Raw genomic sequence first — 25,413 nt, forward strand, 5'->3', positions numbered from 1 at the left:
ATCTTCCAGAACCCAAAGCTAACATCATGCTCAGTGAAAGACTGAAAACTTTCCCCCTCAGATCAGGAACAAGACAAAGATGTCCACTTATGCTACCTCTGTACTAACCATAACCAGTAGGTTTTAACCAGGGAAAACAGGCAGGAAAAAAATAAAAGACATTCATATTGGAAAGGAAAAAATAGAACTATGTGTGCTTGCAGATGACATGATCTTGTATCTGGAAAATCCTAAGGAATTCATACATACACATGTACACACAAAAACAATTAAAGATAATTAATGAATTCAGAAAGGATATAAGATTAATATGCAAATATCAATTATATTTCCATACCCTAGCAATAAACAATCTGAAAATAAAATTAAGTAACAGTTCAATTAATGATAGCATCAAAAAATGAAATTCTTAGGAATAAATTTAACAGAACAAGTGCAAGTTTTGTACAGGAAAAAACAAAATTAGAAAACTACAGAAAGAAATTAAAGAAGACCTAAATAATTGCAAAGATATCTGTGCTCATAAAATTGAAGCCAATATTGGTAGGATGGCAATATTGCTCAAACTAGTCTGTAGATTTGGTGCAATCCTTATCAAAATTCCAATTGCCTTTTTGCAGAAATTGACAAGTTAATGCTAAAATTCATATAGAAATACAAGAGACCAGAATAGCGAAAACAAACTTGAAAAAGAGGAAAGTTGGAGGACTCATACTTCCCAATTTCAAAAATTAGTACAGAGATGCAGTAATCAAGCCTGCGTCTGACTGGCCAAATTATATTGATCATGAAAAAAAATTGAAAGTCTAGAAATAAAGTGATACATTATGGTCAAATGATGTTTGATAAGGGTGCCAAGACAATTCAGTGGAGGAAAGAATAGTCTTTTCAACATATAATGCTGGGTTACCAAAATGTTTGTACCCTCATAATATCCTGGGGGGAAAAAAAGATAAAAGTGTTCAAAATGTCAAAAAAAAAAGAAGTAATAGTTATCCTCAATACAATGTTTTTTCACTTTGTTTTCTTTATATTTTACGATTTGTATTTTATCCATATAAACCAAAGCATTTATCTATATAGTGCACCTTGCTTTCTTTTGCATTATTATAAATTTAAGAGTAATCTGTATTAAACATGGCTGCAATTCATTCATTTTCATTATTTTAATAAAATAAGGAAATACTAAAAAAAAAACAAAATAAAAACCAAATAATGTTGGGACTAGATATCTACGTGCAAAAGAATAAAGCTGAACCTCTTCCTCACCATATAGTCAAAAATTTATTCAAAATGGGTTAACTTAAGTGTAAGATCTAAAACAAAAATAATATTTAATGAATACAGGAGTATATCTTCACAACCTTAAATTAGGCAATGGTTTCATATATATGACACTGAAAGCACAAGCAAACAAAGAAAAAAATAGATAGGACTTAATCAAAATTTAAAACTTTTGTGCTTCAAATAATACTATTAAAAAGTATAAGTACAATGAAGAGATTGATAGAAAATTTTTGCAAATCATATGTATCTGATAAGGGTCTAGTATCCAGAATATCTAAAGAACTCTTAGAACCACTCAAACAATTAAAAGGCAAATAACTCAATTTAAAATGGGCAAAGTATTTGAATAAACATTTATTCAAAGAAGATACATAAATGGCCAATAAGCACATGAAAAGATGTTCATCATTAGTCATTAAGGAAATGAAAATCAAAACCACAATGAGATACCACTTCACACCTGCTAGGTTGGCTGTTACCAAAAAGATGGACAAGAGCAAGTGCTGGGAGGAATTGGAGCCCTCTTACATTGCTGATTAGAATGTGAAATGGTACAGCTGCTTTGGAAACCAGTTTGGCTGTTCCTCAAACAGTTAAATGTGAAGTTACCATATTACCCAGCAATTCTACTTCTAGTTACATACCCAAGAGAATTGAAAGCATATCTCCACACAAAAACTTGCACATACATGTTCACAGCAGCATTCTTCACAATAGCCCCAAAGTGGAAGCAATCCAAATGTCTATAAAGTAAAGAATGGGAAAACAAAATGTAGCATATATATACTATGAGATAGTATTTGCAAATAAAAAGCAATGAAGTACTGATACATGCTGCAACAGAGATGAATCATGAAAGTATTATATTAGTAGTAAGTAAAAGAATACAGACACAAATGACCACATATTGTGTGATCCCAGTTATATAAAATGTCCAGTAAAGAAAATACATCAAGACAGAAGGTAGATTAGCAGTTGCCAGGAACTGAGGGTAGACAGGAATGGGGAGTGACTGGCTGATAATGGGTATGGGGCTTCTCTTTGGGGGTGATGAAAATATTCTGGAATTATGATGATCATTGACAGATTTGTGAATATACTAAAAACTAAGGAATTGTTCACTTTAAAAGGGTCAATTTTATTGTATGTGTGAAATAAGAAATATGTGTGTGTTGGTCTCCACGCCCAGTTCCTGGCACAGAAATCTCCTGAGTGATCTGGTCACTGGGAGCACATTTTTCCCTAATATTTGTTCTTTGACCTGGGTTTCTCATACAGAGCGCCTAAATCCCTTGGAATTTTGGGGGATTCCAAGAAGTGTTTTTTGTTCTAATGAGGCGACTCTTGATGGGTTCCTGTGTAGCTCCAGGATGGGGCTGGCCACCAGAAAGACCAAGCTATGATTAGAATCTTGGAACCTTCTGCCCCACCCTCCAGCCTCTGGGAAGAGAAGAGGGGCTGGAAATGGGGTTAATAACCAATCGTGCCTCAGTGGCGAAACCTCTGTAGAAATCTCTAAAGTACAGTGTTGGGGGGGCTCCAGTTAGGGAGCACATCCATGCATCAGGAGGGTGGTGTACTCCAACTCCAGGGGACAGAAGCACCTGTACTTGTGATCTTTCCAGACTTCTCCCTATGCACATCTTCACCTGGCTGTTCATCTGTATCCTTTACCATATCCTTTATAGTAAACCAGTAAACATAAATGCTTCCCTGAGTCCTGTAAGCTGTCATAGCAAATTATCAAATTTAAGGAGAGGGCCATGGGAACCCCCAATTTGTAACAAAGTAGGACAGAAGTATGAGTAACCTGGAGACCTACTGCCTGCAGTTGGCATCTAAATTTGGGGACAGTCTTGTGGGACTGAGCCCTTGGCCTGTGGGGTTTGCACTAATTCAAGGTAGTGTCATCAGTGAATTGTAGGGTATCCTGCTGGTGTTGAAGAATTAGTTGGTATGGAGAAAAAAACCCACAAATTTAGTGTCAGAAGAAGAGGGTTTTTTCTTTAGTATATGAATTAGTTTTTCCAAAAATTAAGAGGGTCTATCTCAAAAATATTTGACATATACTTTTCCAATTACACTCTCACATATTTATCCAAGAGAAAATAAAACATACATATACAAAAAGACTTGTTCAAGGATGTTCAGGTTAGCTTTGTTCATATCATCTAAAAACTAGAAGCAGTTCCAATGTTCATGAACAGAGGAATGAACAAACGTATTATAGGTTATTTATACAATGGCATACTATGCAGCAATAAAAAAGAATTAACTGCAATACCACAATAAATTTCAAAACTAGTAGTCTGAATGAAAAAGGACAGGCTCAACAGTACTTATTCTTACGAAGTTTAAGAAACAGGCAAAATTAATTGACATGATGCTAAAAATCAGAAGTGTTTTCTTAGAGGGTATAGAATTTCATTGGAAGAAACATGAGGGAAATTTTTTGAGGCAGTTGAAATGTTCTGTATTGATCAGAATGGTAGCTATGTGGATGTATACATTTATCAAAACTCATCAAATTGTACAGTGAAGAGCTGTTCTTCTCAATGTATATAAATTTTGTATACTTTTTAAAATTCTCATAAAAGACTGACTCAACATAAGATCAAACTAGGTAGATTTTTTTTGAAAGCTTTATTGAGATGTAATTGACATACACTGAAGTAAACATATTTAAGTTGTACAATTTGATACGTTTTCTGGTGGAGGAGAACACATGAGCAAGGGCACTAAGGAGATTTCAGAGGAAGGAAAAGTCCTTCTGAAGGAAGTAAGGAGGAGTTGATATGGAGTAATTACTGGACACTTATGACTATTAAATTACATGAGTACAGAGACCCAATGGCTATGGTTGAGATTGTTCTAGAAGGAAAGAGAAAAAAATGCTAACTACATGACCATTTTAGCTCTGCCAATCTACTTACACCTCAGAAGAGCTCAGAACTCACTGCTTCAACTTGTCTATTTTCTTTTCTTTAACACAGATACTTAGAGCACGGTAAATTCCTTGTCCTCCATTTTCAAAGACTTCCTCTCGATGGCAATGGCGGCAGAGTTGGGGATGCAGTAGGAGGGGGAGAACTCTTTTCCAAAATGATGAGCTCTTTCAACCAATCCCAGAAAATCACAGTTGTTTCATGAGAAGATGGTTAACCAGGTCTTTGATCTACATTTCTTTCTGGACATTCTCCCCACACCTCCTTCACTGTCCAGCCCTGAATCCAATATGTTTATTACACTGTGCATGACATGGTATGTAATAACTACTTATGGCCTAAAGACAGTGCAGCAGTCTGCTTGCCTAGATTTTAAGGCATACCCACAGGGATGACTTTTGCTTGGACACTATGGTCCTGGGAAGAGGAACGCAGATCCAGAGGTCAGCTTTATCTTGAGTCCACTGATAAGTCCACATGGCCCTTGCCCAGCATGGAATAGTCTTTCAATACCAACATTGGCTTCTTAAAGTTTAACCTGCTGGTGACCAACCAGATCACCTAATTCCGTGCTTCCCACCTCCTCAGCTCCAGTCACCCACACCAGACTAAAACCCCTACTTTGTGTCTAGCAAAAGGCTCTGCAAAATGAAAGCCAAGAAGCATAAAACAAAGAGGGATGTGTCGCTGCTCTTGAGCTCAGAATTCCACTCTCCCAGCAGCTCCACCCATTACCCCAGCCCCAAACCAACACATTTATTCCAATTCTACCCAAAGTGGCAGCAAAGAGGACCCTCCCTCTGGAAGCAGCCTGGTTTTTTCTGAGGGCCTACTCCTTCCCCAAGGGAATATCCCTCTGCTCTAGAAGAAGCCATTATAAAATTAACTGGCGATAAAACCAACCACAGGGGGATTGTGGGGCATTTATCTTTTTCAAACGCCTTGTTGTTTTTGTCCATCTGGTTGCATTTAGTCCAGAGGTATAATTTTCAGTGCTGCTCTTTTCTGGTAGACCATACAATTAAGGTATTTGAAAAACAAACAGCTCTTAACCACTGCATGGTGAGGAGCTAGTTTAGCAATCTGTGACCCATTTTCCCTGAGCAAACATAGTTCTATATCCAAGACAGTCATAAAGCAAGAACTGAAAGTCAGGAATTACTATTTAATATAATAATACTCTAACCTCTTCTGGCTCTCCTCAGAGAAAAGGAAATGGGAAGTGAATAAGGCAAAGAGAAGAAACTGTTGAAGAAATTCTGCTTGTACTTCTCATTCTCCTTGTGAATCCTTCATCAATTTCCTTTAGGGCTTTCATGTATATATATTTAGAACTCACAGAAGGGGAGACTCAATGCTGGCTCACGTAGCAGCTATGGTGGTAACAGGGAAAGAAGAGTGACTAGGTCACAATCAAGAGAGGTATGGCTGCCAGCTTCTGAAAGTTGCGAGTTATCCATGTGTGAACATGTAAGTGTGAATGTCTCCATTAAGGTGCAAAATCATTGATCCTGTGGTCAACCTTGTGACCTTATGCTTCTACCTGGGTCATGAGACTAAGTTTGCTTTTAATCATGCATTCATCCAAATAAATGTCACACTTCAATCTCACATAGGAAGCTCTATACATATTTTTCCCGTGAGTGCTGTGTCTCAATTCACTCTTGGACTCTTTCTAAATCTTTCCCTAGAGTTATGAAATGAGTATACATGCACGTGCACATACACACACACACACACACTTTCTCTTTCTCAGAAGTGCCACTCACAGCTCAGTCATTAATGTTATTCACCAACTTTGGTTCCTAATGATTTTTTTCCCCTCAAAGAAAAAAAAATTCAAATCTCACCCAAAAGAGATGAAGATATTCTACCAGTAAAGAAATTCAAAGGAATTTGCTTCAGATTTTGAAGTTCCATTGCAAAACAAGAGTCTCTAGATATATGTTAAGCCTTGTTTATGTTCTCTGGGGACAGAGCTCCAAGAATGCTAAACCAGAATTTAGACAAGCAAGAAGTCATAACGATCTTGCAGTGCCACCTTTGTGTAGGGTGTCACTTTCTCAAGAGCATATCCCATGTTCCCTCAATCCTGTCTTGACTTGCCTGAGAAGAATCTGTCATTCTGATTCCACCCTCGAATCAATGAGGACAAATTGGTCTCCTGACTCCTCTTCCCTGAGAGATATGGGGAGGCCCCTCTTGACAGTAACCATCCTCCACACTGCAAAGGCAGGTGGGCAGACTGGATATTGACATTCCACTTCTAAATGCCACAGAATGTGTGCATACGTGCAGGTTCTTAGTCCTGCCTCTGGTATTCAGAGGCAGGACTGTGTTCTACTGGGTTTGTTGTCTTCCCCCATTGTGTGGATCACATTTGGAGAATCCAGATGAGGGGTGATAATTGAAGTAATCCATTTAGAAGATGCGAACTTGTGGGAAAAAAGGCATTGTAAGCTTAAATATATAATATCTGTGTTCTCTAATCCCTCACTCACTTTTTTGTCTCTCTCTTCACTTATTTATCTTCCATATAACATAAATTCATTAAGCAAAAATGTATTGGGTACTGGGTTCTGTGCAAGAAATGCTAAGGTTGAGTATGGACCTCCCATGCCCTCTAGGAAGCCGGGTTCTAGTCTCTCTTTTTGACTTCAATTTTCATCTCCAGTTCCTGGTTGTACCACATATGTCATGAGGAATCAGATACAAGTTTACCTAGAAAAGGTATTTGGGAGAACCTAATAATTCAGCTTCTGTTTTCCAAACAGTATTATCTTGAAAAGGAGAGAAAATTAGAGAGATAACAGCAGGGAGAAGCAGATATGGCTGAAAAACAAAACGGAACAAAACAAAACACTGTTGAATTTGTTAAGCATAGAGATTCCTTATAGAAGCAGAATCAACTGTCTCTCCAAGAAAGCCTCAGATGCAGAGCACTCCCCCCGCCTTCCATCCCAACTGGATATGGCTTGCAGAGATGCACCAAACCAGTGGTGTAAGATGCCCCTGGAGTTTTGTTTTTGACAGTTTTCCACGCTTTGCTCATCTTCTTTCCCACTTACTGGCAATAGCTGCCCCTCTCCCCAGAGATCAGAGACAGTTCCAGGATCCCCTCCCCACTCATCCGGCCACCTGTGCAGCTGAGCTCCTCACACCCCTCTGCCAGCTGCTGAGTGAAGTCACAAGGTATTTTGGTCCCAATGACAGAGGTGCTAATGGCAGCTTCCACCCAGCTCAGATGAGATCATGCACACGAATGCTCTTTGCAAATCATAAAATCCTGATTAGACAAATGCAAGAGGCGACTTCTTTACAGCTCTGAAGCCCAGTGCCCAGTATGCACAGCGGGCATGCCATAGGGAGAGGATCACTTCTCCCGCCCCTGGGATGGTCTGTCTCCTTCCTTCATTGACAACATTCCCATTTCCCAGATCTGGCTCTATTGGAGTAAATTGAGTGCAGGAGCTCAGAATACAAAGACCCCAGGCATGACTATGTATTGATCACTCCCTGCCGTGAAATGTAAAGGGTTTGCCCCCTGCTCCCATAGAGGGATTAAGTGTCACTAAAAATGAGAGCAGCAAGCCTTCACATGAGTCCTCTGTGATGAGTGAGTTCATGTACTTTTGGAATTTCTGCAGGTCAGCCCACAGGCTGTGTCTGACTATGTGAAGGGAACATGTAAGGCATAAAACCGTGTAATTCGGGAAGAACTGGAAAATTAGAAAGGCCTGTTATTTGGTTCCCCTAATTCACCAGAGTTCTGCTTGACCTGACCTGCATAGGCATAGACTCAGAATACCCATTACCAAGTAGTCTTTTCCTGAGCTAATCATTTCTCCACTTTATTAAACAAGTATTAATACATTGTAAAGGCAAATTTCATCATTCACTCCCCTGCTTAAAATCTTTCCTAGGTTCACATTGCCTAAACCCAAATTCCAAACTCTCATTCAGACCATAGACCCTCGACCCCCTGCCCCGCCATTCCTGCCCCCACCCCCACCCCTTCCTGGCTCTTCCCTCCGGTTCTCTCTCATATGCTGTGTGCTCGCTCCCACCCCTTGTACAGATCTCCTGTGGTTCTTCCAACACAGTCTCTGGGCATTTACTTGCCATTGCCAGGGTATGCCATGTATCTCCTCCTTATTTCCTCCCATAAAACTCCTATTCATTCTTCAAAACCCACTCAAGACACCAAATGTTTTATAGCTCTTTCTTTTACCACATTTGATCTTTTTCACTTCTCTGTTTTTTTTCTGTTCCTTTTAATGACTCTATTACTAAATTTGACATTTAATTATGACACAATAACTTCGTAATTAAGTCACAAGCTCTGAAGCCAGACTGCATGGGTTTGAATCCTGCTTCAGCTGTGTGATTTCGGGAAAGCTACCTAATTCTCTGTTCCTTACTTTATTTATCTATAAAATAGTGATTAAAAAAACATACCTACCTCCAAGGTTATTGTGAGAATTAAATGAGTCAGTGCTCAGGACAGGGCCTGGTGTACACTAGGTGCCCTAGGTGCCCAATAAATGTCATCCACTATCACTGTCACCACATCTTGCTCCTCATGACCAGGCCACCTCTCCTTGAGGACAGGTCCTGGGACATTTAATCTGCCCACACACATTTCTGCCTAGAACCTGTGAATGGGTAACTTTTTTTCTTTCAATTTAACTCCACAAGTTTCAGCCAACAGCTTTGATTCTGGCTTTATAATTTTGGAACTTCAAACTCTGTCTTGTAAGTGCCTGAGGCCAATGAAGCCACCTTTTATCCAAAATTTTTCATTTCAACCCGATGATCCAACTAACATGCCTTTTCTTCCCCCTTTCGGCCCTAGCTCTTTCCCCACTCCCACCTCCACTCTTTCTTGTCTTCTACCTTCAGTCCCTACCGAGGATTCTGTATCCCGTTCTTAGGGCTGTTTGAACACTTCGAAATGGGGATATGGGGAGTGGGAAGGGGAGCAGCTGGCAGGAAGGGAACACAGAATGGGGTGAATGCGAAGGGTGGTGGGCAGCAGAGAGGACAGGTGGCTGCCCTCGCTCTGCTCCCCTGTGCTCTCTGCAAGTGAGAGGCACACACCACCTGCTTCACAACGTCCTGGGGCACTTTTAAAAATGCAGACTCCCAGGCCACACACTCCAGTCTTTGCGAGCCAGAACCAGCTCTGGGAGTGGGGGCCAGGATTTTGCAGGTTAAACCAAACCTCCAAGGGATTCTGTGCACACTCGCACTTAAGAGCCCCTGACCTAGAGTTGTGAACTTGGCCTCTGCTGCTGATGTGTATTTGAACTGGCTGGGTGATGGGGGCCTCCTCTATTCTAACACATCTCCTCTCTTGCTAATATCCCACTTCTGCTCCAGATGTTGAGCCTGAATCTAGCAAAAAAACTGACTTAAGTCTCTATCCCCAGAGAAAGGATCACAAATTACATTACAGCCACCACATTTGAGTAACCCTCCCCCGCCCCTTCCGTCTCTGCACTGGGACCGTGGACTCCACCGAGAGCGGTGACTACGATTCAGAAACCACAGCATAAACCCCTTCATCTGCCCCGGCTTTCCAGGCTGAGGTGCTATCTCAGGTGATTTCTTCTTGTAACTTGATTTGCTTCTAATTAACAGTGGCAACAGGTGAAGGTACTTTCCTTCTAAGGAATGAAGACCCTACAGAAGAAGCTAAAGTTCTCCATGGTCCATCTCCCTCCATAACCCTCTCCCGACGTAACTGCTGTTATTGTCTTATGTGAATCTTCTAGAAATATTTCTGTGCATTATATTTATGGAAATGTATACAGAAAATATGGGGGGGGCTGGTTTTGTATTTTTAAATAAATTATACCATACTGTATATATTGCTCTGTAAGGTTTTTTTTTTTTTTACTTAATTTGTCTTTGAAATTTCTCTATGTCTTTGTAAAGCTCTGCCTCATTAAAAAGAAAAAGCTGCATTGCACTGTATCCTATGGATGTTCCATTATTTATTTAGCATTGACCCTATGGATGGCATTTAGGTTGTTTCTACTTTTGGCTCTTGCAAACTTGCTGATACACACCTCCTGTGTACTCACATGTGTTTATCTCAAGAAGGACACTGAAGCATGAAAGAGAAAGGTGAGAGGCTATCCATATTTTAAATTTTCATCAGTATTGCCAAATGTCTCTCCAAATGTCTATGCTAGTTTTTAATGCTTCCTCTCCTGTTAAGAACGTGCCCAATCCCCACACTCTGTCTGCTGTTTCTTGCTGGTTTATTTTTCCTACATTCTAAGCTTGCAGGGCCGCTGGCTACGACTCCCCTCTCCTGTGGCTGTCTGAGTGACTGGCAGCTGTCTGGACAGCCCGGGAGGGGGTGGTGCTCAGGAGTGACCCTCTGACAGTCTATCTCAGAAAACCATGCCTAGACAAAGGCTAGGGTTCTCTAAGTTTGTCCAAATTGACATTAACTTCCATGAGCCTGTTGGGCTCTCCTCTGAGCAAGAAAATAACCAACCTATTTAAGGTGGATTTATTGCTTATCTGTCAAGGGCTTCGGGTGATGCTAGATGCTGTGGATTTTATCCCTGGTCTCCAGAGAGTTTGTGGCTGGGTTGAGAAGAAAGGGCTCTTTAGAATGGGAGAAAATATTTGCATGCTATACATCCAATAAAAAGCTGATAACCAGAATCTACAAAGAACTCAAGCAAATCAACAAGAAAAAAATCAAACCACCTCATTAAAAAGTGGACAAATGACATGAACAGAAACTTTTCAAAAGAAGATAGACTAATGGCCAACAAACATTGTTTGTTGAAAAATCGCTCAACATCTCTAATCATCAGGGAAATACACATCAAAACCACAATAAGATATCACTTAACTCCAGTGAGAACAGCTTTTATCAAAAAGGCATCCTAACTCCTAGTCTGCCAGGGGGAGACGCCCTCATTTGCTTGAGCAGGAGGACAAAGACATCTCTTGGATGGTTCCCCAGAGTGCAGTTGACAGTAAAATACATGTAGCCCCATCCGTTCTTGCCAGTGATGTGCTGCATCCTCAACCCAGGTACGACAGAGCTTGTCAGAATAAAAATGGGAAGAATAAAATGAGACCTTAATTAAGCTTAAACAGTTCATTGGCAAAGAATGGAGGAAACAGCAGTGTGGAAACAGGGTAGTACAAAGAAAATGTCATCACATTGTAACTTGCTCACCATTTTGAACCAGCCCAACGAGAAGATGCCACAGACTGATGTGGAGCATCCTTTTACTCTGCGGGGGGTACCAGGGAGCTGCTGGTATTGACAGCAGAGGCAGCTGCCACCACTCTGGACAAGCTATGCTATGAGAGCTGGTCAACATGAATGGGGAGAGACTCACTGCTGCCCTCATCGGAATTTGCAGCACAGACGCTTCCTGGGCCATGTAGCAGCCCACAGGTCCTGCTCAGTCCTGCCAAGCAGATGGTGGGGAGGGAGGAAACCCCTCCTTGGGAACTGGAAAACTAATGCCAGGGGCTTCCCCATCACAGTGGAAGGTGGCCATGGGGATGAGGGATGATAGCTCCTTATCTAATCTAAGTGGTTAGGACAAAAACATTCAGAAGGGGTTATTTGAAGACCATATTCTGCCGGTACCACAAGGTTAAGGCTAAGGACAAGCCACCCAGTTTGAAGAGGCTGTCAAAAGGGAAAGCATCCCAAATGGGCAGTGTGAATGAGGAAAGAGACACTACACGTATACGCCACTTATGCATGTGAGTGAAGCCATGTTGCAAATTCTTACTGTTTCAGAAACATACATTATGAAAAGAAGAACAAAGTTAAGAAGAAAAATTGGAGGGAAGAGAGGCAGAGGAATCTGGTGGACTGGACCTCCAAATGTCCTGCTTACTGTCCAGTGGGATAAAGGGATAGAAAACAGAAGTCTGGGCTGGGAGGAAACAGTGACTTTGCTGGAATCAATGCAGTGTTTCCCACACCACTCTCAAGCCCTAGAGCTGACAGCCATTTATTGACCAGCCTTCCTGCATCCTCTTGTGGAGAGCTGTCTGTCAGAACCCATGAATGAAAACCCCTACATGGATTGGAAGTCATTCTCCCTTTACCAGTTGAATAATGCTATAATAGTTAGTTTTCTCAACAGATTTTGAACACCTGGCCAGTACTGCACCCTGTGAACATCCACACCCCTCGTAGATTAACGAGAGCCTGCCATGGCCTCCAACCCAGGATGACTACAATGAGACATTAGGATAAGATGAATACTCACCTGGAAGAGGAAAGGGAGCAAAATCACGCAAATACAAAGAGAAGAAGTCATGGGCCAAATCTCTGTGGTCAGATGCCAGGCAGTGAGCAAAGGAGTGGGGCAGACCACACAGTAGGCTGGGAGAACCCACCATGCCTGGTAAGGAGGCAACTGTTCCCAAAGCAGGAGTTCAGTGTTGCAGCCACTGCCTTCCAGCTCCACCATCAGTTCTATAAAAAAGACACCCTACATTTTTTTGCCCCCTTCCTATTGGGCAAATGCACAATTGGAATTGGGATAGCACACATTATCCCAATCTAAACAAACTTGCAAGATTCCAATTTTCATTGATGTCCACAAAAGGGTGGGAATAGAAGAAAAATAGTAACTAACACTTTTCAGTCAAGGGATGCCAAGGATTGCCAACAGTCAGATGCTGGAAAGAGGCAAGGAAGATCCTCCCCCAGAGCATTCAGAGAAAACATGGCCCTGCCAACACTTTGATATTGAATTTCTAGCCTTCAGAACTGTGAAAGAATACATTTCTGCTGTTGTTAACCACCCAGTTTTAATCTGTGGTGACTTATTACGGCAGCCCTAGGAAACCAACGCAGCCCCTCTTTCCCTGCTCCCTGTGGAAATCTTCTCTCGGAAAGGGGCTGAGGGCAGCACCTCCTCCCTGGAGAAGCACCAAGAAGCCTGCAGGTGAATGAGACTAAGAGGACACCAGGCATGGGCAGGGAGGAAAGATCTTCTGGAATGCCCGTCCTCAGTAAGACATTCAGGTCATTCTGTGTTTTACGAACCCTGAAATCACACTGTAAAATCTGTCCTGCTGATGAGCCAGTCTCTGCTCAGCAAACTCGGAAGGAGAAGGCAAGGGTAGATACAGGTGATACTTACTGAGAGCTCATCATATGCCAGGCACCAGTCCATGTGCTTCACATGCAATAGCTCATCTAATGCCCCCAGTAACTCTCCAAGGTGGGCATGATTCGTATCCCTTCTTTACGGATGAAGAAGTTGTCTTAAAGAAGTTGACCCCAGGCAATCCCTGAATGACTATCCAGAGACTGAATTTAGAGGCTTCCCAATCCAGCTTGGAGTCCAATTCGGACTAGGAAGAGCCTCCATTAGGACCTGGGTGGACTGGGGCGGGGGGATCTCTTAGCGGGGAGCTCACTGTCCCCCCAACAACTCTTCCCTCAGTGGCAAGGTGTGACTTCGAGGTCTCCATGCAAACATCTCAGCAGTCAGGCCAAGGATGTCAGCGAAGGAGGCGGTCAGGACAGCTGTGTCCCAGAGAGAACAGGCCATCTGGAGGTGCTCACGATGGAACAAACAAAGAGACGAACACTGGAGGAGACAAAGGTTCCAGCCACTGAACTTGCCTGGGGGCTCCGGGCAGATGCAGTGTGACCAAAGCAAGAGCCCCGCATGGGATCCAGGGCCACACAGTGAACCCCTGCACAGGCTGTGCTGCTGGAACCCAGACCACGTGGAGTAGAGGCTCCTGTGGCCAGAGAGGACTTGGGGAAAACAGACAGAAAAGAGGAGAGGAGGGAAATGAAGGCAGAAGGGATGGAAGAGATCACACCGAGTGGCAGTTCCTGATCATTTTGGCTTAGGGCAGTTTCAGTTTGTTTTTTTCTCTCCCATGATATCTTGTTTATTCTCCAAACATTCAGGTATATAGTAAGTATTATGTGTGGCTATTTTAGGAGAATGATTTGGCAGCCTTTCCATGCTATTGTTTCCAGAAGCTAGACTCATTAAAGAGCAGGATTTGAGGACAAAGGGAGAAGGGCATAGAGAGAAATGCGGAGAGAGAGAAAGGAATTATCTTGTTGGCTGTGGGATTCTCTAGGGCAGTGGGGAGGCTCAAGAGTGAAGTCTGGGGGGTCCCAGGAGCAGAGAGGAGGGGCTGAAGGGACCACTTCTGCCATGAGAGAGTGGACAGCCCACCAAGGCCCACAGGTACCTCTTTAAGAAATTGGCTTTATGGGAGACCTCAAAAACAACCCAACCCTAGAGTGGAGATTGGGGGGAAGAATAAGATTGAATATCCTCACACTCCAGGATATGAATTGAAATTGACTTAATTTATGGAAAAGACAGATGCAATATTTCTTTTACACTTGAACCTGCAGATTCAGGTTGAAACCCACACTAGAGAATAATGAAGCCAGATTTGTAGCCAGTGAGAATCTTTCATCTGGGACCATGCTTGGCCATGACAAGCACAGTTTACTTGACTATCACAGAAAGACCATACTGCACCATGGAGAGAGTGCCACACACCACAGAGATTATTTGGCACTGTCCTTGTGCCCCTGTAACCTGCCTACACTGGCCAGCCCAGCTGTGGACCCTCACCTCCCTGTGACCATAGACACTGCCTGATTTTCTACGCTTGGATCGAGCCCAGGGCAATCTTCCCCAAGCCCATGTTTTGCGACATGGGTTCAGCAAAAGGACTTTATCTTGCCTCCTTTGGGAACTGCTGATCAGGGTGAGGAAAGCCCCTGCAAGGAGAATTAGGAGGCGTGTTCCAGAGAGGTAGAATATGGAAATGAGTCCTGTGCCTTTGACTGGTGCATGTTGACACATTTCATGAACACCAACTTTACAGAGTACTCAAGTATGAAATGAACTTTAAGAAGTCACAGATTCATCTGCTAACCTCTTCTTTATCCTTTGTTTTGTAGCTAAATGAAGAGAAATAGAGTCTCTGCTGTCCTCCAGGGAGGACAACAGAGAATTTGAGTACTCACTCACTGGCAACATCTAACTTTATTGGTCTGTAAACTCATCCGCTCCCCTGGAAGCATGGAATCACACCATTCTCAGTATACAGAGAAATTAAATGTGGGGCTTATTTTTATGAAGGAAGGGGTGACAGTGATGAAATTCCTATACAGAAATCCCAAATTTATCAAGGGATGCAGAGAAGACAGCCTTCGTGGGGGATCTTTGGAGTATTTTACTTGCTCTATTTTTTCTAGAAAACTTCTTCTACTGGTAATCCCAGTAGAGCCCATACTGGCCCCCGAAGGAAGTTAAAAAGAATATTTCAAGTCCATTCTCAACTCCCTCCATGGAAGGTGGTTAGGAAGTTGATGGGTGATTTAGGATAGGGTAGCCCATGGTTGGTCTCCAGGAACTAAACACCGGCATAAATTCATTTGTCACCAGGAAGCTATTATATAGGCAAAAGCCTTATTAAATTATCCATCGAAATTATCAAGCCCTTATTCATTCTCAGAATTTCAAATTCTCCTCCCCTCCAGTTGTATTACTATTGTTTTGCTTTAATGCTTTGATGGTCAACAGTGATCTGGGTCCGAATGAGAACAAAGCAGGACACCACCCTATGGTCTGTGGCTGAGTGAAAGGAATGCCAGGACTAAGAAGCAAAAAGCCAATGTTCTGGAGTCTTCTCTGCCATCAAGCTAATCTCTGCATTGGCAAAGCGAGAACTCAGGTGACCCCTGTGTTTCTGTCCACCACTGATACTCTAGGATTGCACATGTGCACACCCAGCACCACTCTTGCTGTGACCAAAGCTGGCGTCTTGGCATCAGTGGTCCCACACCTTTTCCAGAGTCCTGCCCAGACCCAAGGAAGAGACCACAGCCAGGCCATGGTCCACATTGATACATTGAGAACAACACCTTTCACATAGGACATGGTCAGTCACATTTGCAGAATAGATTTTTCTACTCCCATGTTTCCTATGAGAAGGGTCTAATTTTCCTAGTGGGGTAAAGAAACAATCCCAAATTCCCAGAGCAAACCCTTAATGCAACATGATCGAGCCCACTAGCAAGCTATCCTGAGGCTCAGACCAGAAGATGCCTAGCAATCAAAGTGAGGGAAATTATGCAAACACAAATACATACCTTTTACTACTGCTTATTCCTGTCATAAAGATTCAGCTGATTGTCATGACTTATCATATGTGCTCCAGAGGACAACGACCACAAGAGCCCAAATCCATGATTTCTCTCAACCACGAAGCGCCAGCTGTAAACCCAGACAGCCTTGTTCAGCATTACTGCTCCTCGCAGTGGGCGGCTACTCCTGGGGCTGTATTTGGGTTTGGACCAAAATCTGAGCATGGTAAACGTGCAGCTGGTGGGTTTGTTAGGCTCTCATTCAGATTCCACGCCACGGACTCCTCCCAAAAACATGCACATTATTGTGATTGGACTTAGCAAGCCTAATTTTCTGTTTTCTGTTGTAGTGAGAAAGAGTCTGATTTAGACCATGAACTCCGTGAGGTCAGGGGGTGTATGTTTAGATACTTTTTTATCTCCAAGAAGCAGCCCAGTAGCTGCCACTGGAGAGATGCCCCATAACTCATGAATACGTGCGTATCACTGGGGCAGCTGGGGCCTGGCTCTGATGGGTGTTGAAGGCAAAGGACAAAACTCCAGCGTCAGGCATGTCCACCCACACAAGGAGGCTACTGTGGTATAGTGCCCTGCCCGCCCAACCAGGAGGGGGAGCTTTATCCTTTGGGGAAGGGAAAAAAGACTTTGTCAAACACTCTCATTTTCCTCTTTGTGTTTCTCCTTGGTAAGACTTGGGCTGTGGGAATATTTTCCTTGGGGGTCATCCTCTGTCCTAAAAGATTAAGTGAGTCCCAGGAGAAAGGAGGACAAAGGTATGGCAGCTTAGGACCTATGGCAGAACCTGTTCTAAAGGAAAAGTATCAAAGAGAAGTGAGAAATCTTCAAGATCTTGGTGTTGTCCAACCCAGTTCACATGGTTCGGGACAGAATTATGGTCGTTGAGGGTGGGTGACATTTTTTCACAGGGTCCCCCGAGTGTCTCCTTGCAAGAGTCCAGCACGGTTGAGGTACCTGGACAAGGTATCAGGTGCCAGACGGTTGAGAGAGAGTCTAGCGGAGTGCATGGCAGTGTGTGAGCCTAACACAGGGATTCCCAGTGTTCTGAAGGAGAGCAATGCTTGAGTCTCGCCCAAACCTTGGAAGCCACAGGGACTGACACACAGGAGACTTTTTAAATAAGATGATTGTGTGTCCCCGGCTGCCTGGGAGCATTCCAGCTTATGCTTGCTGTCCTGGGGGCTTATCCTGTTTGGCGTTCTCATTTTTCAACAAAGTGCCGTCCTTAATTGTTACACTGTATTAAGCCAGAGGAGTTGAATCTCCTTGTGTACCTCCACTTTCTTCATGGTCATGGAGCAATGTGCGAGACACTTTTTAATACGTGATTACATTTGTTCATTTCCTGACTTTCCACATGTAACATAGACATCTTCCTTTCAATGGGAATATGTGGGGTGCTTGCTCTCTGCTGAAATAACACCCCTGGACATGAGCAGGTTGGGGCAGGTACCTTTCTCAGGTCTCAGGTAATAGTGGGAGACAGACTCACCAGCGGTATCCATTCTGGTTGCCTGGGGTACCAGTCAGTTGTCTGTGGTCTGTGTCATTACTATAGGAAGCTGCCAAGCAAACTGTTGGTGAAGGTCAACAAGAAATGTGGGAATTGTTAGGCTATGAGACATTTGGAGGAAGTAGAACCCGGGCAGTCCAGCTGGAAAGCACAAAAAGAGTAGCCCAAACACTCTTACTACAGTAGTTTGTTTTATTCATTTATTATATAATTTACACCTATAACTTTTTAATTTTATTGTTTTATAATTTTTTTATTTTATGAGAAACTCTTTAGGAGCAATAAAGTTAAAAATAAGAGTAAGTTTAATGACAATTAGGTACTGAATTTCCATTTCTCAAGGAAGTCAACAGTGAACACATAACTTGCACAAAGTGTCTGTCAACATATTCTTAATGTGATATTTCTTAATGTGATACAGAATAGTCTATAATAAATATATAAAACATCATACTTGTGATGAAATTGCAAAAATATAAAAATATGAGCAAATGGTATCAACTGTTACTACTTCTATTCAATGTGATTCAAGGGATTTTTTAGCCAATGCAATAAGAAAAGAAAAATAAACAAAAGATATAAACACTATAGACATGTGATCATCATATTTCACAGATGATATGAAATAAATTTAAAAAACAATTTAGGAAAACACTACTTGAATTAACAAATGAATTAAACATTTTAATACATATTTTAATGAACAGCAAAATTGAACTACAGATTTTTGTGACAAAGTTATATTTACTATGAAATAACAATGCAGCATGGCAGAATATGCATTCACTCTTTGCTGTTCCTCAGGATTCAAATTTAGAAATATTTGTCTGGTGAAGAATTACTTTTTAAATCAACCTAAGAGCCTTTAAGTTAAGGGTATTTAACTTAAAGTAAAACATGCTCTTACCTTGATTTTTCTTATTCTGGGTAGAAAATCTTGATTCAAATGGATTCCCAGATTGAACACAGCTGGAGAGGTTGTCCTACTCAAACATTATTAAAGTTGACAAAAATATTAAGTGTGCATCACAACCGTGGAATGAAAATGGCTGACAATTATGTAAGCACAAAGTGTGTACAGTGATGTGATTTCCAGTCACTGGAGACCTGGGAGCCATGCTCCTGCCCCTCCTTACCCAGGATCTGGTGAAAGCCCTTGACAAGGGTGGCCAAGAGAAGTCACTGCCACAGCCAGGAGGGGCTTCTGTACTTCCAAACCCTGCTGCAGTGGGACCTCTGTGTCACACTCACACTCCTGTTCCTTCTGTGTGCTCTAGAAGTTGGCTTTCTTCCCTCTGGGCCCTCATCTACTCAGTACTTGCTGGTGGGATGCTCAAAGCTTGCCAGAGTACCAAGAAATTTTCCAGTTGACTTCAATGTAAGGTTTTCCTCACCTGGTATGCTTGCTAAAATGTTCACCTGGATAACTTGGGAATGGTGTCTTGTGCTTGGGCCTCCCGTGCCCCCATGCTTAGATCTCTGAGCTGCATCTGCGCTCTCTGCATAAAAAGCAGCACGAGGCAGGTGGATTATCCTCTGCCTCCTTTTTTCTTTCCATCTTCCATCTATAAAAGTGAAACTAACTCTCTCTCTCTCTCTCTCTCTCTCTCTTTCACACACACATGCACCATACCAAAAGGAAACAACTGGACTGATTTTCACCAAATTTGGGGAGCGTAGTTGGGATAGTCTGCTAAATGCAAACCATGTCAGTAAACAGCTTGCTTTGGGAGGCCCTGGGGGAACTGGGAGACACTGGGTGGTCGTCTTTAGAAAGGGTTCAAAGGGCTGAGAATCAATACAGGGATTAAGAGGATAGGAACAGAGAAAACAGTGTTTTAAAACGTGAGTCAACAAATAGAAGACACAGCACAGATGCTGATTTACACATTAGAGCCTCTTCTCGCAACCCTGGAGGCGTGTGTGTGTGTGTGTGTGTGTGTGTGTGCACATTTCTGTGCACCACGTGCTAGGCACTATATAAACATGTCATATGAATTATATAAACAAATAGCTAAGGTAGTTATAGTACGATCAGGCCTATTTTACAGATGGGGAACAAAAGGTTCACAGAAGGTAATAGGTGTGACCTTAGAGCAAGTTACTTAAGTAGAAAGCTGAAATTGAAAACCCAGGCTGCCTGACTACTTTAGAGTCACTTTTTAAAGTTTGTACTCTGCCATTATGCCGTTTCTCTGCAACCCTGTCACCCGCTGCCTCGGTGGCGGTGCTAACCAGGCCAGCCTTACCAACTGCAGTCTGGGTTGACATCACACAGACATTCATTCTCTCTTATCTGAGCTGTCCACTGAGCCAGGAACACTGGGCAGACATGGGGGTGGCGGCTGACATCAGAAGCCTTCCTATCTGCTGTGATCTGACCTGTAGGAGAAACATTCAGAACACCAGGTAGAAGCAATGTAGCAGGATGTAAAGAGGAACTTTCCTCCCTGGAGGTTTGAGTGACATCAGAATGAATAAGCAAGGGGAATCATATCATCTACTTTCCAGGGGAAGTTTAAAAATAGCAGCAGCCTCTTTCTGTGGGCATGGTGGTAACAGTATATCTGGGCCACTTCTGTGTGCAATCCAGCTACTGCAACCCATCGATTCAGGAAGTAAATGCAGTTTACACCAATACTGCACAAAGTCAAAGTAATTTGAGAATTGTCAGCCTAACCGGTAAATTTTGACATTAGGGAACGCACACCCTAATCTGAGTTATGGGGCTCTAATTATGCAGTTGAGCTGTCTAGAGTGATCAAACCAAACGTTATACAACAGAGTTCCTTTTCCACGTTGTCCTGGGCAGTGGAAAGAGCTGGGTGCCAGTGTACTCATGCATTCATTCACTAGGCACCTACTCCTTTCCAGACATGATGCTGGGCGCTGGAGTCGCAGGATTAATGAGATGTGCTCCTTGTCCCTGAGAAGCTCACAGCCTGATGGTGTGGGTCCTGGTCCCAGCCGTGATCTGAGTGCCTGCAGGGTCTGTATAAACGACTTCAGATGACTTGAACTCTTTCTGGCTCTGACTCCCAATATGATACATATTGGGAGATTACGCTAAGGAGGAGATTAGGCTAAGACTCTTGCTAGCGATGGCCCCAATCCACACTGTCATGCACTACTGATGTCACCCATCAGCAAATATTTGCCAGCATCTTCCATGTCCCAGGTACTATGCTTTGCAGAGATAACATGACAAGGACACCATCCCTTCCTGTGTGAGGCTTATGGTCTTGTGGGAGAGAACATTGAGCCGCAGGGTAAAATACCAGGAAGTCTAATGTTGCAGTGCAGGGTGGTCAGGGTGCTGTGGGAGGGTCAGGGAATAGGATCCTTGGAGGAAAGCTAGGTTGGGGCTTAGAGGTTAAGGAGGAAGTAGTCAGCAGATTGAGGGGATAAGGGACGGGATTCCAAGCAAAGGGAAGATCATGAACAAAGATCAGGAGGCAGGAGGGAAGGTGTTTATTTTAGGGAATGATAAGCAGGCTAATACGACTGAGGGTAGAGGTAAGGGGCAGAGGGAGGGAGGGAGGAGTGCAGAGGGAGGGAGGGACAGAAAGAGAGAAGACAGGAGGGGAGGAGAAAATGGGAATATGGAAAGGGTTGAGAGGCAAAATAGGAAGGAAAGTGGAGACCAGGTTATAAAGAACTTCACCTCCCATACTTAGGAATTTGGACTTGAACTTGGGGCAGTTGGAGGTCACAGAAGGTCTTAAGGAGCAGAACTAGGAGGTTGGGAGTGAGATTTAGAGTACAAATGTGCAACACTTATTGGAGGGAGTCAGAGAGAGCAGTCCAGAGGTTGGCTGATTTGAAGCTAAACGGAAAAGACTGCCTGCCTGCCTTACTTCCTTCTTTCCTTCCTTTTCCCCTTCCTTCCTCTCTCCTCTCCCCTTTTCCTCCCCTCCCCTCCCCTCCCCTCCTCCTTTGGGTGTCAGAGAAGCCACGGAGGCTTCCCAGGCAGGAAGGAATGCTGTGGGGTGCCCCACCGCTCTGAACCCAACAGAGGTGGCTTTGTGACTGTATAAGGAGCTGGTGACGCCCATTCCTGCCAAAATTCCTCATGGTTAAGACCAAGCTCCAGCCCATAAGAAGGCGGGGACTGCCTGGAAGTGACTCATCAAGGGTGGCATAGATGATACCAGATTCTAAGAATCTCAACTATGTGGCTTGACTGAGCACCCTTGACTACTAAGCTGTTCTCCTCTTTCCTTGTGTGGCTTTGGCCCAGAGGAGGGATCCAGGTTTGGTCATATTCGTCCTCAAACTCTGTAGAATAGTTGCACAGGGCCCTCTGCTCCCTGCAGCCCTGTGACTCCAAGCATAAAGGTGCGAGCTAAATGCACGGTGGACATATTTACAGTAGAAGGCAAATAAAACCAAGAGGGAGCAAAACATCAGAGGCTTTACTTGAATAAATTAAGAAGCTCTCGTTATGTAATTTCCCCACATGAGTAAGAAAATTGAAAACCTGAGTGATCAAAGGACAAGACCAGGAGGTGAATATCAGCAAGACTGAGCTTCAGCTTGAAGTGACAGTTAAGAGTGGGGACTCCAAGGCCTGGGTTGGAATCCCTGTGCCGTTCTTCCTACGCAACACCAAATTGACCACTGATGAGCTATGCAACCAGGGCAAGTCATATCGCCTCTCCTTGCCTCCGTTTCCTCATCTGTAAAATGGGGATAATGATACTACTAATCTGGTTGGGTTGCTGAAAGAATTAAATGAGGTAATACTTGGAAAGTACTTCAAAAGAGTTCCAGGCACATAACAAATGTGATAGGAGTGCTTGTTAAATAAAAATAAATAAACTAATCTTTCCCTTTCTGATAAGTTACGTAGGGATACCTAGACAAGAGGCTGAGGGGTCCAGTGACATCTTTTCAGTTCTGGGAGAAGGAGGCCTGGTGACAGAAAGCCCTTGTGCCTGTGAGTGAATATTAATGGTGGCCCAGCAGCTGAGGCTTAGTGATGTCTCTCTGTTATGTTCTCATAATAAAGAATCTGAACAAAGAAACTAAAAGCTAAGGCAAGAGATTTTTCTTTTAAACCCTTAGATCTCAGGCTGAGATTAATCTGTTTAGATTAGCAGTTAGGGAATGAGATTTTTAAAAGTAAACTTAAAGGGAAAAAATTAAGAGACCCAGTAAAGAAAGAGTGGAATAAAAATAACTCTGCAATCTCATGCAACCCTGCACAAGCAAACAACTCTACCCAGGCGGAGAATAGGGCTGCCCCTGCATCCACCCTTTAGAAGTTAAGGTTCTCTCTTAAGCTTGACTCTACCTAACCCAGTATCTCTCTGGTGTAGCCATCCATGCTAGCTACTGGAAGAGGGCGAAGGCCACACTCCCCTTCATGTTCTGCTCTGCTGTTCTTCCTGTGTAAGACCAACTTCACCAGCTGAGCTCCCTGAGATCTGGTCCAGACCTCGGACCAGAAAGCATGAATTCTTGTTTCAAATTTCCTGGCTACTGGAATGGTATGTCTGGCCCGGGCTCTGCCCCTACTAACTTCCTCCCTCTTCTCTTTCTCTAATTATCTTCTCTTTGCTTCAGGATTCTTGGATCCCCCTTTCAACTATTGCTGTTTGGGACCCACCATCTTTTGGTCTTTTCTAGAGGAACCAGAGAGACAGTTCCAAGTTCGCAGACTCATTAGTTCTCCATATAACAATGTTCTAGAATAGCCAGTTTCAGGGCTCTTTGACATCACTACCCAAAAGTCAGTTGCATGACTCATAGAGACAGATGGCCATCAGGTGAGTGGATGGAGGAGAGAAAAGTCAGAGGCCTCAAATCTAACCCCTACTTTCACAGACACACCCAGGTGCTCACATCACACACACACACACACGTGCACACACACACACACACACACAAACACACACACTTCTTTCATTTGTTTGGTGTGTAACCTTAGGTAAGTGGGGAAAAAATACTTTCTGACCTAAATAGCTTTTATGGATAAAATGAGAAATTCATTACTAATCAATTCTCATATAGCACTTTCTGTTTTCTGGCTGCTGTCCATGCCCAGCAACTATTAAGTAAGTGGTCAGTCACAAAGACGAGGATGTGGAGACAGGTGATGTAGTAAAGAGCCGTGTGAGGGAAGCTCTCAGGCTGATCACACCACGGTTTCCACCCAGTCCGCAGGAACAGAGCCCCTGGCACTCCTTACCCCAGCTACTTAGGTCATGGTTGATGGACAAGAAATGACAATTGTAAATAATTAGCAAGATGATGACCACCCCACCTCAAATAACAATACTGGCTTAAGGAGACCATAGGCAGATTCTTTATTTTGCTTTTGTTTTATCTCTGAATGCCACATACACATATACACACACACATGACTTCCCATTTTGAACAGTACTCTGGGGAGTTCAAGGAAAGTACATGTACTACAAAAGGAAGGCCCCAGGATAAGTAAATAACCTATTTTAAAATCTCAGTTGGAAAAAAAATAAAATTCCAGATGAAGTTCCAGATAAAATTCCAAACAAATTCCCATGCTTTGTGGGCTGCACATCAAATAAAATAATTCCTGATTGTGATGATTATTAGACACCAAAATGAGTAACTGAAAGGGGCTGGGGTTTCTTTATTAAGAATCATTTTAATGATTTTTAAACAGGGTCCCCCACCCCCACTCACAGTTCAGTAATGAGTAGGACTCCATCCTGCTCCGAGGCTGGGGGTAGATGGTGTCAACTTTCAAAGCCTCTTAAACTTGAATTTAGCTTTCCTATGTTACTGTAAGCACCAAAACTGAAGACAAATGTTATGGATGGAATGATTGTGTTCCCTCAAAGTTCATATGTTGAAATCCTACCCCCCAACAAGGTGATGGTATTAAGAGGCAGGGAATTCAGGAAGTAATTAGATGCTGAGGGTGGAGCCCTTATGAGTGAGATTAATTCCCCCATAAAAAAGACCTGGAGAGCTCTCTCCACCTCCTTTTCCCTGTCACACGAGGACACAGTTAGAACGAGGCTGTCTGCAAGCCAGGAAGAGAGCTGTCACCAGAACCCCACCATGCTGGCACCCTGACCTTGGGATTCCAGCCTCCAGAACAGTGAGAGACCCATGTCTGTTGTTTATAAACCACCCAGTGTGTAGTATTTTGTCATGGAACCCCAAATGGACTAAGACAAGGGGTATAGCTGTTATTGTTATAGATGGGACTAATATTGGCATACACAGTCCATCATTTTTGTGAGGAATAAATGAAAATAATGCGTATAAAATGCATAGTATAATATCTGCTACAGAGATGTATTCAATAAATATTAGCCTTTAATAGTCACGATGGTAACGATAAAACTATCCTGTAGAGCTCTTGCACAGGGAATTTTTTGTGCAGAAGAGGTGAGAGCAGGAATTTAGAGGCAGGAATCTATTTAAAATGAGCACCTGAGAACCTTCCCCACAGCCAAGCCCGCTTTCCCAAACCTCAGCTAAAAACCTTGAGAAAAATCAAGAGCCCATATTTT

This window comes from Lemur catta, chromosome 8 (assembly GCF_020740605.2).
Source record: "Lemur catta isolate mLemCat1 chromosome 8, mLemCat1.pri, whole genome shotgun sequence".
In the NCBI taxonomy this organism is placed as follows: Eukaryota; Metazoa; Chordata; class Mammalia; order Primates; family Lemuridae; genus Lemur; species Lemur catta.